Source organism: Mytilus galloprovincialis, chromosome 12, assembly GCF_965363235.1.
Source record: "Mytilus galloprovincialis chromosome 12, xbMytGall1.hap1.1, whole genome shotgun sequence".
Taxonomy (NCBI): domain Eukaryota; kingdom Metazoa; phylum Mollusca; class Bivalvia; order Mytilida; family Mytilidae; genus Mytilus; species Mytilus galloprovincialis.
The window spans coordinates 3045881-3059754 of record NC_134849.1 but is presented as its reverse complement, the minus strand read 5'-3'; positions in this window follow the sequence as shown (position 1 = coordinate 3059754).

Sequence of the window (13874 nt, the reverse complement as noted above, 5' to 3'; positions counted from 1 at the left end):
ATATCATCCATGAAAAATGATCGAAGTGACATGAAAACTGTAGCCACTAATTTCTCGTCAAACGGTTTTTGACGAATACTAAATGTCTTTCCTACTTCGTTATGGCATAATAGGGTATGTTCTAGAATTAAATCACCGGGGGCAGAAATAGCACATATAACCACCTGCAATAAATGAATTTAAACAATATTAACTATATTTACTATTTACTTCAGAAATTAATTTATGTTTACTGTCTTAATCAGAAATCTGATATAAGGTGACACATGCGTGTCGCCTGACAATTATTGTCATGTATCATAATTTCCATCGCTCATTCACATATTTTGTGGCTTACCTAGTGTTTGGAAATTTCTGTAAATTAACAAAGTTCGTGTTTTCCCATTTCCAAATTTCTTGAAGCCTGTTCACCCTTCCAATTGTATGATATACTAGTATGTAGCTGTTTTCATAAGAACTATTAATTTTATATGCATAAAAAGAAATGTCATAAGATGTACGTTTCGTAAATAATTCATCGCCATAATTTCATAATATGCTATCAGATTTACGTTTTAAGTGTCAATATTAATAAAACAATTTCCAGTTACGATTATCTTTTTTATATTTAGATACATAATTACGATTATCTTTTTTCCGAGTTACGATTATCATCCCGAATTTTTCAACGGCTATTTTCACAGCGCTTAGACAATTCAAGTGCACCGTTACGATTCAAATATGATGAAATGGTATAGATAAACCTTGCAGCTGAGTAACTATTGACAAATACATGCTACATTTAAGAAAAACGAGTGTAAAGATTTTACCTATATCTACCGTCGCCATATTGGGATAATCGTAATTGCAGTTACTATTATCTCTTTAATACCAGTGATTAAATGGGCATTTAAAAAGTCAGAATGTGAATATATATGTTCAAACTCTTTTAGGTCATTTTTTAGTAGCAATAAACAAAAAAACTATGTCAATTGGACATGCTTAGATACTATTTATGCCCTTGAATTTTTACTAGATAACATTTTTGTTCGCTTTGGAGATTCCATATATCGTCAAGTTATCGGAATTCCAATGGGGACTAACTGTGCACCACTTATTGCGGACCTGTTTTTGTATTGCTATGAGTTACAATTTATGACAAAAATCAGCAAAGATCCATCGAAACAAAATCTGATAAACAAATTTAATAATACTTTTAGATATTTGGATGACATTTTGGCTCTCAATAATGACGACTTCAGAAGGTATACTAAAGAAATTATTCCTGTTGAACTTACTTTAAATAAAGTTTATAGTAACAATGACCACATCCCTTTCCTCGATCTTGATATCTATATCACTTACGGAAAGCTTAATACTAATATTTATGATAAAAGAGATGATTTTTCATTTCCTATCGTTAATTATCCATTTTTAGATGGTGACGTTCCCTTATAACCATCTGACGGTGTTTATGTATCACAACTTGTACGATTCGCTCGTGTATGTAACAATGTTTTAGATTTTAACGAGAGAAATTTATGTATTAATGAAAAATTATTACACCAGGGTTTTCGATATCACAAACTAGTCAAAACATTTACTAAATTTTATCATCGGTATAAGGAAATCATTCGTAAATATAGGTTAGCATGCAGACTTCTTATACATTCAGGTATTTCACATCCAACTTTTTATGGAAATATTCTTTATAAAGCACAAAAATGTCAGTATTCACCGAAGAAACTAACGAAATCTTTAAATAGACTTATTAAGAAGGGATATAGTTACGTTACTGTTGTCAGGTCATTATAGATTGCATATTTTGGCGTTAATATTGATTCACTTATAGGGTCTTTGCATCGGAACTAAACACATTTATTCAAAAAACAGTTGTTGGCATGACACTGGTTATGTTCTTCTAATATATGTTATAACGGTATGATACTAAACCCCTAACGGGAAGGATTGTACCTGATATTCATATGATGAAATCATAATCTTTTAATCAGTTTAATTGAAGTTTGGAGCTGGCATGTCAGTTAACTGCTAGAAGTCTGTTGTAATTTATGTATAATTGTCATTTTGTTTATTTTCTTTGGTTACATCTTCTGACATCAGACTCGGACTTCTCTTGAATTGAATTTTAAATGTACGTATTATTATGCGTTTACTTTTCTACATTGGCTAGAGGTATAGGGGGAGGGTTGAGATCTCATAAACATGTTTAACCCCGCCGCATTTTTGCGCCTGTCCCAAGTCAGGAGCCTCTGGTCTTTGTTAGTCTTGTATTATTCTAATTCTAGTTTCTTGTGTACAATTTGGAAATTAGTATGGCGTTCATTATCACTGAACTAGTATATATTTGTTTAGAGGCCAGCAAAAGGACGCCTCCGGGTGCGAAATTTATCGTTACATTGAAGACCTGTTGGTGACCTTCAGATGGTTTTTTTTCTATGGTCGGGTTGTTTTCTCTTTGATACATTCCCCATTTCCATTCTCAATTTTATTGTCGTTTTTATTCATTTTGGCCTGATTTTGTTTTGCGTTGCCTTTAAAAATATATATTATACTTAAATAATATTTGTTTAACAATATTATGTTATAATTGTATAGTTTAGAAATCACTAGAACAATCATTTACTTGTAGAATGATTCGAACTTTCTATTCGACTAACATAATAATTCTCGAATGATCCTTATGTAAGATGTATAATGTAAACATCTGAAGTGTTATAGGAATTTCGTGTTCGAGAGATGTTCATGACAACTATATATATATATAGAGAGAGACTAAAGTTAGAATGTTGGATTATACATTGATAAACTGGTTTTCTTTGAAGTTTGATTGACACCATGTTGTAACGTTAAAAGGTAGGGCTAAAAAGTAAAATAACTAAATATACTAAACAGAGGACAATCTAATCAGAAAGTCCATAATGACATGGCAAAATCAAGTACCAAACACATCAATAACGAATGGACAAGAACTGTCATATTCCTGACCTGGTACATCTATTTTCAAATGTAGAAAATGGTGGATTGAACCTGGTTTTATAGCGCTAAACCTCTCATGTGTACGACTGTCTCATCACATTTTATAATATTGACAATGATAAGATACCAGCGGGTCATTTAAACTCATAAATAAACTAACAACACTGGCTTGATGAGTCTTATGGAGACGAAACGCGCGTCTGGCGTACTAAATTATAATCCTGGTACTTTTGATAACTATTTAAAAGATATAGAAAACATAAAACCAATAGTACACAAGACACAACATAGAAAACCACAGACTAAGCAAAACAAACCCCACCAAAACCTAGAGGTAATCGCAGGTGCTTAGGAAGGGTTAACAGATACTACTACACATGTGGCGACCGTCGTGTTGTTGTTATTACAAACCCGGTAAACAAGTAGATCCCATTCTTAAAAAGGGAACGTGATTGCATTTAAGACATAATGAACATATCCGATGTTATCTGTGAAACGGAAATTCCATAATGATACCATACTAGATAGTGACTTATTGGTCATTATATTCTGTTTGGACTCCCATAGCAATGACAAGAAGGATACCGATTAAAAACAAAATATCAGACATGTATTTTGACAGTCATATATCTTAACATTTCCATTTGTGTAAACTTGTCTATAACAAATCTTGTTAAATTTTAATATTGTGTTGTTTCCTTTTTTACTATACTTTAAAGGCGATTTATGGCCGAAACAATAATTACAGTACTCATAGGAAAAGCCTAACCGCGTTATAATTTCATGCACGTAGATTTGAACATAATAATTAAGCATGCATTTACTTGTGTATACAGTGTACAAGGCCGTGAATATTTTACATTTAGTACCTTCTCCTTTTCTTAGCTAGCTTATGCGTGAACAATCTTAGTAAACAATCATTTTTCTACACATTTTATGTATCGGTTTACATACACTATATGTCTGTAATATGTGAAGGCAAATTTGTTGACAACCAAGTTTTGGCATTAGTCCTACCATTAAATCGTATGCCTATACAGTCAATTGTTTGGAAATCTCACGAATCAATCATTTTTATCAGGATTACATTTCGTTTATAAGAAACAAACAACTACCTTTTTTTTTTATTAAAACAAGTTTTTAGATGCATAATTCTAAAACCAAGATACCTTTTTTTTTTAACATTACCAACATTTATTTCAAGTAATTGAAATTAAGTGGTGTAATTCAGATTTATTGGAATTTTCAGCAAGCATGGTTGGTAAATAGTTGTCAAAGATGCATGGCTTATAATTCAATACATCAGACGCAAGTGACGTCTAAGTCATCAGTGACGCTAAGATTAAAATAGTAAGAAAGCCAAACAAGTACTGGTTAACAATCAGAAAACCAAAATTGTAAATGAAATATCATCAGTTTGTTTTTCATAAAAAGAAAATAATATGATCTGTAAGGTGAATACATTTGTTCCAAAAACTTTGCAGCTTAATTTAGAATCTCAATATTCTAAATTAGCAGTTGATAGGTAAATAAAACGCAAAAGAATTAACAAAAATATGAAAAAAATACCCATTATTTGAATAGTCATACCAGAAGAAGTTAACATCTGGAGACAGTTGAATTTTCAAATTGAAAACGAGAGGAATGTGAAAATAGCATCAAACGAGGTAGTCCAATTTGCCCTGCTTTTTTCACAGTAGGGTCAATTTCAAAAAGTGCCGACAGAATAGAAGTTACTACAAAAACAAAACAATAAAAATGCTATTTGATCAATATCTTGTTTTAACTGTATTATAATATGTTTGATAACTAGTTAATTTTACCCTTAAAAAGGATGAAGTCCAATATGCGAGATTTAGGGTGTTTTAAGGTGGGAAAACAGGGAATCCTCCCAAAATGATATTTCAAACCAATAAAAGTTATGTTTTTTGTGACTGTTGTACTTTTTACCATTTTTTCTCTCGAAAAATGAAATTGGTTTGGTGTGTCCTTATTACATAAAAAACAACTTTTTTATTAAAAAAACATAACATCGCTAAACTGTACTGATATAGCTCCTTAAAAAGACAATATTGTCAAACGTCGCCATGTCCCCATCAAATCAAATTTACGAATCTCGCTTAGACTTTTCCCATGTTTTGTGTTGTTATATTAAATTTCAATGTTTCTATCATATTATTCGGATGTTGGCTTATTTCCTAGAGTAATTCTGGTTCATTTTGACTATATAGTATACTAGTATATCATTTTATTAAAGAAATTATAATGTATCGCGTATTGTGTGCATTCATATAACTGTCCATACTCATGACTTACTTTCTATTCAAGTGTTTATATTTTTTACATATATGCAAGGAACCATTGTCGTCAAACTGATGTAGGTGTATGTACATAACCAATAACACGAGAATTTATTATATAGCAATGAAGCTCAAATACTGCGTGTTTAATATGCACATAACTTTAAATGAGGCCATTGTATACAAGTTTCAAAACAACACAAACAAATTTTCGAAACCTTTTTTGAACAAGGTATTATATGTAACAAATGCAGTCAACAGCACTAATTCACTAACTGTGTAGATACTAGTACTGAATAAAGGCAACAGTAGTATACCGCTGTTCAAAACTCATAAATCCATGGACAAAAAACAAAATCGGGGTAACAAATTAAAACTGAGGGAAACTCATTAAATATAAGAGGAGAACAACGACACAACATTAAAATGTAACACACACAGAAACGGACTAAGCATTAGACGAAATCCTATTAGAATAACAAATATAACATCAAAACCAAGTACATGCATTTGGGATAGATAAGTACCGTGACACGTTTAATAGTAATGTCAATTCACACTCAAAAATAAGTGAAAACAAACGACACAACGGAAGCACAACGTTTACATGTAACACACACATAAACGAACTATAATATAACAATGGCCATATTCCTGACTTGTTACAGGACATATTTTAAGGGAAAAAATGGTGGTTTTGTGGCATGCCAAACCTCCCTCTTTTATTGTCACGTGAAATATAACATTAAATGACAACACAACATTACAGGACTACAATATAAATAAATAGGAGAACACAATTGACAAAGAAACACACGAATAATAGCTAACAAAAGGCAACAAGTTTAAAATTTTATACGACAGAAGTGCATTTTGTCCACACAAGACTTACTAGTGACGCCCAGACACAAAAATTCGAAGGCCGAAACAAGTACAAAAGTTGAACACTATCGAGGACCAAACGTTCAAAAAAGTTGTGCGACAACCGGCCAGGGTTTTCTGTTAGTTACCAGAACATCCCTATTATTTAGAATAATTTATACTTTTGCAAACAGTAAATTTTATAAAATGACTATACAAAAGATGTACATGAAAACTGAAGTATTAACTAATTACAGAAAACAACTGAAATACACTACATAACCAGACTCTTGCAACACAAAAAGTAGACACATCCGAATAAGTTTAAACCTCAACGCCAAGTGACGTCATATTCGAAATGGTATAAAATGACAAAAAATGACGTCATTTGAATTTGTAAAACAGATCATCAAAAAATGCTTATATCATTGAATAAATAAAGTTATTTTTTTTTAATTTCCGTTGATGTAAGTGTTTTACACTGTTTAGCATTAGCTTTGCATTTCTTTATTTTATCAAAAACATTAAAAGATATCATCTATAAAAAAAGGTTGACAATTTGTTTACCCGGGCGGTTTTTTTTTTCTCTTTTTGTTCCAGTTTTTTTTTTCAAATGACTGCTCATAAAAGTAATAAAGAAATGTTCATCCTCAATTCAAGAAAGTTCTTTTGTCTTCTAATTTTTTTTAAATTTTTTTTTAGGCCTTTTATGCCTAACTTACTCTGTATTGGTTTTGTTCTGCCTCAGTGTATAGAGTAACCATAAGCCACACACAGGTATTATCATTTATTCCGAAAACTATCAAATTATAATTTACGTGTTGCATAAGTGTGTTGTGGTGTTGGTAAAAAGTTACAAAAAACAAACACCTTATCTTATGACTATAAAACAGCTCAAATCTATGTATCGAAATGAATTTTCAATCAAATTGATGAAAAATTACCACACCAAACGGTTTTTAATAAATCTTTAAAATACCCTGACAATATCAACAATAATCATATTTCACTTTGGTTAATAAACAACTACACAGAATTTATCTTGATGTAAAACATATTAACTATCATCATACATGCATTAAAAACTATGAATTATAAACTTACATTGTGATTCTGGTTAATTTATGATACTTTTAAATGTGTGACCAAGATCATTTTCTTACTTAAAAGAAACAATAAGATATAGATTAAAGTAACGAACTTCAAAGTGTAAAAAATCTAGCAATACAAAAAGTCCGGGAAAACGTATGAAAATTATATAAAGTCTTTTAAACAATAAAAAATCAACAATGGTAATAAGTACAGGTTGGATCATTAATGAAGACCTTACTGTGACATATAGTTTGTTTTAATTGTTTCTGATGTAGTCACTGTTGGAGAGTTGTTTCATTGACAATCCGTTTATGTTTAAAAGCTGTAAAAACTGTTTAATTGAATATTATCTATATCTACATGCATTAACCTTTAATAGTGGTATGTGACTGCTGACAAACATTTTGCTGTTATACATATCAATTATAAACCGGTTCTTAAGTTAAACTATCTTAAAATATAATAATTGATGTGTAAAGTAAAATCACAAAAATACGGAACTCAGAGGAAAATCAAATTGGAAAGTCCCTAATCACATGGAAAAATATAAAGCATAACAAAAGAACGGAAACTAACATAAACATACATTGCATTTCCTTACTGTATTGTTGTACTAGTAAGTTAAACACAGGTAAATAATTGTAAATTTCCTCCAGGACGTTTTACTTCTTTTGTTTTCATCTTCCTAAAACAGTGTTATATCATAGAAGTGGTATGGTGGGCAGGGGTTACAACTGCAATTGTTTCTCCATTGAACAAAAGGTAAGGTTTTTCTTATTTTAGGGGGAAAATCAAAAAACTGAAATCAAGGGAAGACTGAAAACAAAAATTCTCTAAGTAAATGGTATAAACAAAAGCTAAAAACACATTTCATTAATGGATAACAATTCGTATATTCCTGATTTAGATATTTATAAGCACATTTGTATATCTAAGTCCTTATTTACGTGTCAATCACAATCAAACCTTATACATTTTGTTTTGTGTTATTGAGATAAATATAACGTTGATCATCTAGTATGCGTCCAAACTAAGCATACGTCTTGCCCTTTCAATTGATAAACAGTTTATTATGTGTGTACAACGTTCAGCTAATAAGCTATTGTGGTTTACCTACAAAGATATTGTAAGGAAAAAACAATGATCAGCTTGAGAGGTAATTCATTTTTGTAATCTTTTGATTGTTGATTATCAGAGGTTCTGTACAATAGTTGCACGACCTTTTGACAATTACATGAAAAAGAAGAGTGCCAACGTTAATTTGTCTAAATTCCACCATACATTGTTGATGTGTCTGGTCCACCGTGTGATTTTTCAAGTGGTCGGGTTTTTTTGTTTTGCAGAGAAGCAGGCTGTAAGTGGTGAGTTATCTTAATAGTACGTTCATTTGTTTATCTCAAATTTCACTTTACATTGTTATGACGGCTTTATACTGTTTGACTCCATTTTTGTGATTTTACAGTTTTCTGCTTACATACCACATCGCATTATTGTGTTGTTATTTCTCTGTTAGTGGTTTGAATACGAGCAAAATTTACTACAAAGTGTGTCACTATTACACCTGTATATTTACATAAAGCTTATCAGGTACAAAAGATAAGATATAAAATATTAATTGGACTGTTACATGTGTTTTAAGGACGTGTATGTATACAAGTAAGAATGAAATGAGATTTCGAAAGATTTTTCATGCATTTATGTTTCCATTTCCATTAAAGTCCATTTAAAGGGAAATCACACTATTGTTTATACGCATCGCGTTCGGCGCCGCTATAGTGCCGTAACTGTATTATGACGTGGCCGTTTTTGGGTCCGTCGTAAAGGTTGCTAATTTATAAAATAGCGAGCCGCTCGAGAGGACGTTCCACTAAGGCAGTAGAAATGATAATGAACATATCATATTTTTTACAACCGTTATAATTAGATTAAAAATACGTGTCCATAAAAGATGGTCTGATTGTATTGGGGTTTACGGAATACAGAATAATGGACAAATACTGCAGAATAAAAGGCCAAAAAAAAAAAGGATTAGAGAAAGATGTGGTGCTTAAATATAAAGAATAAAAAATATTGGTAACACAAATAAATATTCAAAAATGAATACCCCTCTATCCAGACCCTTATGATAAAAAGAACATATCAATTCAAAACACATAATCATCATGCATAATCAACACTAAGAACGTTGGGAATTCATAGCATGTTCGCATATTCAATATAGTTTAGTACCCTCTCGGACCATTTTTGGAAAACAAAGTCGATGACATATACTTTTCTTTGGCAGCGTATCGTCGGGATGCGGTATGTACGGTTCAGGATATATTTTCGGGGGGATACTAACAGGTCAAGTGTAACAGCATTTTAGTGTACAGCTTCCGGAATCTGTAGTTTTCTGTCCAACAGAGGTTTGTAAATAAGAACAATGAGTTTCGACTTTCAGTGTTCTCATATCACATGCATGAAACGTCATAACTATAGTCTTCTATACTACATGTATAAACAATTCATCAAAAACCTCATTTCATATTTGTATTTACCCGGCTCAGCTTGTCGGGTTAATACAAAGCAGGGTCAAAATTAATATGTTCTAGTTCTGAATATGCATTAAACTTGCCACTGGACGTAAATTATGTGTGAAGTGCTATTTGAAATCGTTATTTATTTCACATGTGACGACTGAAATTATCCAAGTGTCGTCTATCGTTCCCAAATGCTCCCTTGACATTTAACGACTCTCATTTTTTTTTTTGGGGGGGGGCATGAAAACGAGTGATTCGTAGAGTAATCATATTTATTGAAATATTAAATGTTAATAGAATAACGCTAGTTGAGAATCGTCCAAAATTTTATATCGATTGCTGGCTGTCGAACTCAAAGAAAATATAGCACCGTATAATAATGTACATGTTGCCAGTCAACCTTTCTTTAATGCTTTGTTTAGACTAACATCTTTTGGGCACAAAAAAACAAATAGTTTGTAGTATTTCTTCAAACTGTGGTTAGCGAACTGTAGGACCAGCAAGTTAAATATAAGGCCGCTAGCCGTCAAATAATCTGGGAATTATCAAACACTATGCCTATAAAAAAAATAAAGATGTGGTATGATTACCAATGAGAAAACTATCCACAAGAGACCAAAATAGCACAGCAATTAACAACTATAGGTCACCGTACGACCTTCAACAATGAGCCTGCAAAGCCCATACCGCATAGTCAGCTATAAAAGGCCCTGAAATGACAATGTAAAACAATTCAAATGAAAACTGGAAAATCCCCCATTTTTAAATGAATAAAACCCCATATCTCGGAAACGTAAAATCGCAAATCTATAAAATTGTAAAGGGAGCTAAATTTAATAGATATGAACAATTCACCATTGTTTCATGAGGACTGCTGAAAGCATTATTGAGTTATTGTCCGAAAACTGTAAAAAAAACAACACCTTTTTCAAATGAATAAAACCCTATAACTCGGAAACACAAAATCTAAAATTCATAAAAAACGAAAGGGAGCTCACGTCAATAGATGTAAACCATTCACCAAAATGCCAATTGGTTAAAGCGTCCGACATGATGACGACGGACGGACAGACGGATAACGATATACCATAATACGTCCCGTAAAAGAGCGCATAAAAATTGAACACGTACTATACAATTGGCTTTAAAAGTCTCCATCAAGAGAAATATTTAACACACACACACATGTATTTATTTAGAGTTACATGTCTAACAGAGTACTGCTAAATAGTAACGAACACATTAATGGTCAGTCTCGTGAACGAATATTCGACGCATATAGACAAATGTTTTGTAATGATGTTCATGTAATATTTGCCACTGAAAGTTTTGCAAAATTCAAGAAAACAATGGGAAAAAGACCCAAAAATAGTAATAATAGTTCAGATGTAGGTTCGTGTTCAGATCACCCAATGTGCTCTCTTGCCTGTCGACAGTAAAACAGTGAGATTGTCGGATTCCGACCATGACTGAAAAGGACAACCAGTTTTTTAATACAAAAGTAGCTGATTGATTCGTTGGTTCTTTTTTTTTAAAGGCCAATATGATATCGCAGAGAGTGCTTAAATTGGCACACAGATTCAATCAGTTATTTCTAAATTAACTATTATTAACCAGTTTTGATAAAAAAAAGTACATATACCGTAATGAAAGATAAATGTGATCAAAGAATAAACATTCAAAGAAAAAGAGTTGCACCAACAGAAAATAGAAATTGCAACATTACTCTTAATTTCTTCAAATCTCAAAATTTAAACCCTTACGAGAATTTTTGAAAATCTTACAGTATAACTCGGGAGTTTCTAAGTGTAACTCGAGCTTTAACAAGAACTCTTACTGGAATAAATGTTCGAAATCAAAATAGAACTCGAAAAACTGTCAGTCGAACTTAATTTGGTTCGATTATGGAGCGTTGTGTAATTACGGAAATGTTAACCAATTTTAAATTTCTTCCGAAAATGGTGTCATTAAGGGTTGATTTTAAAGTGCCGAGTTTGTGGCTTTTTAAACACAGCATTTCAGGTTTTATCTTCCCGGTGCAGACAAGTTAGTGAATTCATTCTTTTTGCAGTCTAAATGAAACGTGTTACTTTTCAGCCCGGATACCCTCAGTCTTACGAAGTAGAAGATTCTTAATCTGCAAGCCGTAAATAATTTCTTTAATACAACATGAGGCAAACATTCGTTTTCCCTATACGACAAATGCAATTAAAAAATTAAGATGACTTCAACTTTGACAATTACTTTATAATAAACTGTTACTGTATGTAATGTTAAAAAATTTCGATAGTTTGATAAAAATATCAATGAATAATCGAAATACCTTGAATTTTTTTTATTATAATTTGTAGTGAAAAGGTTTAATTCAACCCAATAGTTCCAAGCATTGCAAGAAATGCTTCTATGCTAGCAACGTCGTTCTATAACGTTAGTTATGGTTCCCGCCAAAATTCGATAATAAGATTATTTCCGTTTTAGCAGATTCAAAACATCGGTGACCCCCCTTTTTTATTTATGCATTTAAAATCTCCCCTGAAGCTACAACTTATGTAGAAGTTTGAAGGGGAAAACATTAGTAGATTTTTTTTTATTTCAAGAATAATCAATAATAAATAGAAATTAAAAATGGCGGGAAACGTTCAAAGGCTTTAAAAAATAAGGAAACTGAGAAAAATAAATATGTATAAGGTAAAAGTTACAATTGACTGTTTCATTTATACCAGTTAAACATCGTTTTTCAATAATTTTGCCTTAAAATAGCAACTTAAAGCGCTATTTCTATATTTCGACATAACTAGATTCTTTACATTTTGATGACGTCATATCTTGAAAACAATATCGGTGACCCCAATTTTTTTTTCGTCTAAAATATTAAAATAAGTATGTACTTTCTACATGCAAAATTTCAATAAATTATTATTAGTAGTATAAATAGTGTGATTTCCCTTTAAGTGGTTTACCCGGTTATTCCATGGCTGTTCATCTCTTCTTTAAAAAAACCCATAAAAAACAGTATAATATATTATCTGAAAACGATACTTTACAACTCATTAAACAGGAAGTTTTTTCTCTCTTTCTTCAACTTCCTTAAACGACTGCTTAAAACAGTTCACGTCTTATGGAGTAAGTCAGCTACAAATGTGTATTCAGGACTTAAGTGAATTTGTTTTCTTTGAATTTTTATTTTCGGTGCCTATTACAGCTTTCTAACGTGGTATGTGTTGCATATTGTTAGAGGCCGTATGGTTCCCTTTTTTGCTATGGTTCAATTACATGTGGTCTCGGGTGGACAATTATCTAATAAGGTATCATACAACATGTTTTTATATTTCTGAAAATTTTAAAAAGATGTTTAGTCCAATATCATTTTAACATTATACGTTTTCTCTAAATTGATTTATTTGTCTGCTGACATGTGGTTTGCAGTTGTACGCTTCTGTCACAAACAGGTGTATATTCTTAACTCTTTGAAAATATGATAAGTGATGGAAATCAGGACAGGAACTAAAGACCGAACAATATGTTCTTCTATTAAAATCGAAAACATCGCAAACAAAACTAACTATAATTGTTGGTCTTATTTCACTTTTAGGGAAATGTATGTTTTGAGTGGGATTTTGATAACATAATATTCCATTGCTATAAGCGGGTTAAACTGTTAATCAGGATTTTTAATGTGTTGGTTTTGATAAAAAAAAAAAGGGACATCATCTGAACAAGTGGTTTCCAGTTAGTTAACTAGGACGTTTATTTCTCTCATTTCTTCAGTTTCCTTAAACGACTGCTTTAAATAATTCAAGTGATATTAATGTAGTATGCAACAACTGTATATCCAGGAATCAAAAAAAAAATCCTTTAAATTGATTTACATTTTGATTTTTTTAAGACCATACAGTTTTTTTTGTTTTGTTAATATTTTATAACATGTAGTTGCTGCTGGGGAGTTGTTTAACAACTGTAAACAAAATGTTTAATCGAATATTGATTATATATACATGCGTTTTACTGTAATAGTTTTATTTGATTGGTGACAAACATTTTTCTGACATACGTATCCGTAATTGACCGGTTTATAAGTTTAACGCTCTGAAAATATGATATTTTAAGTAAAGCATAACAGAAGAAT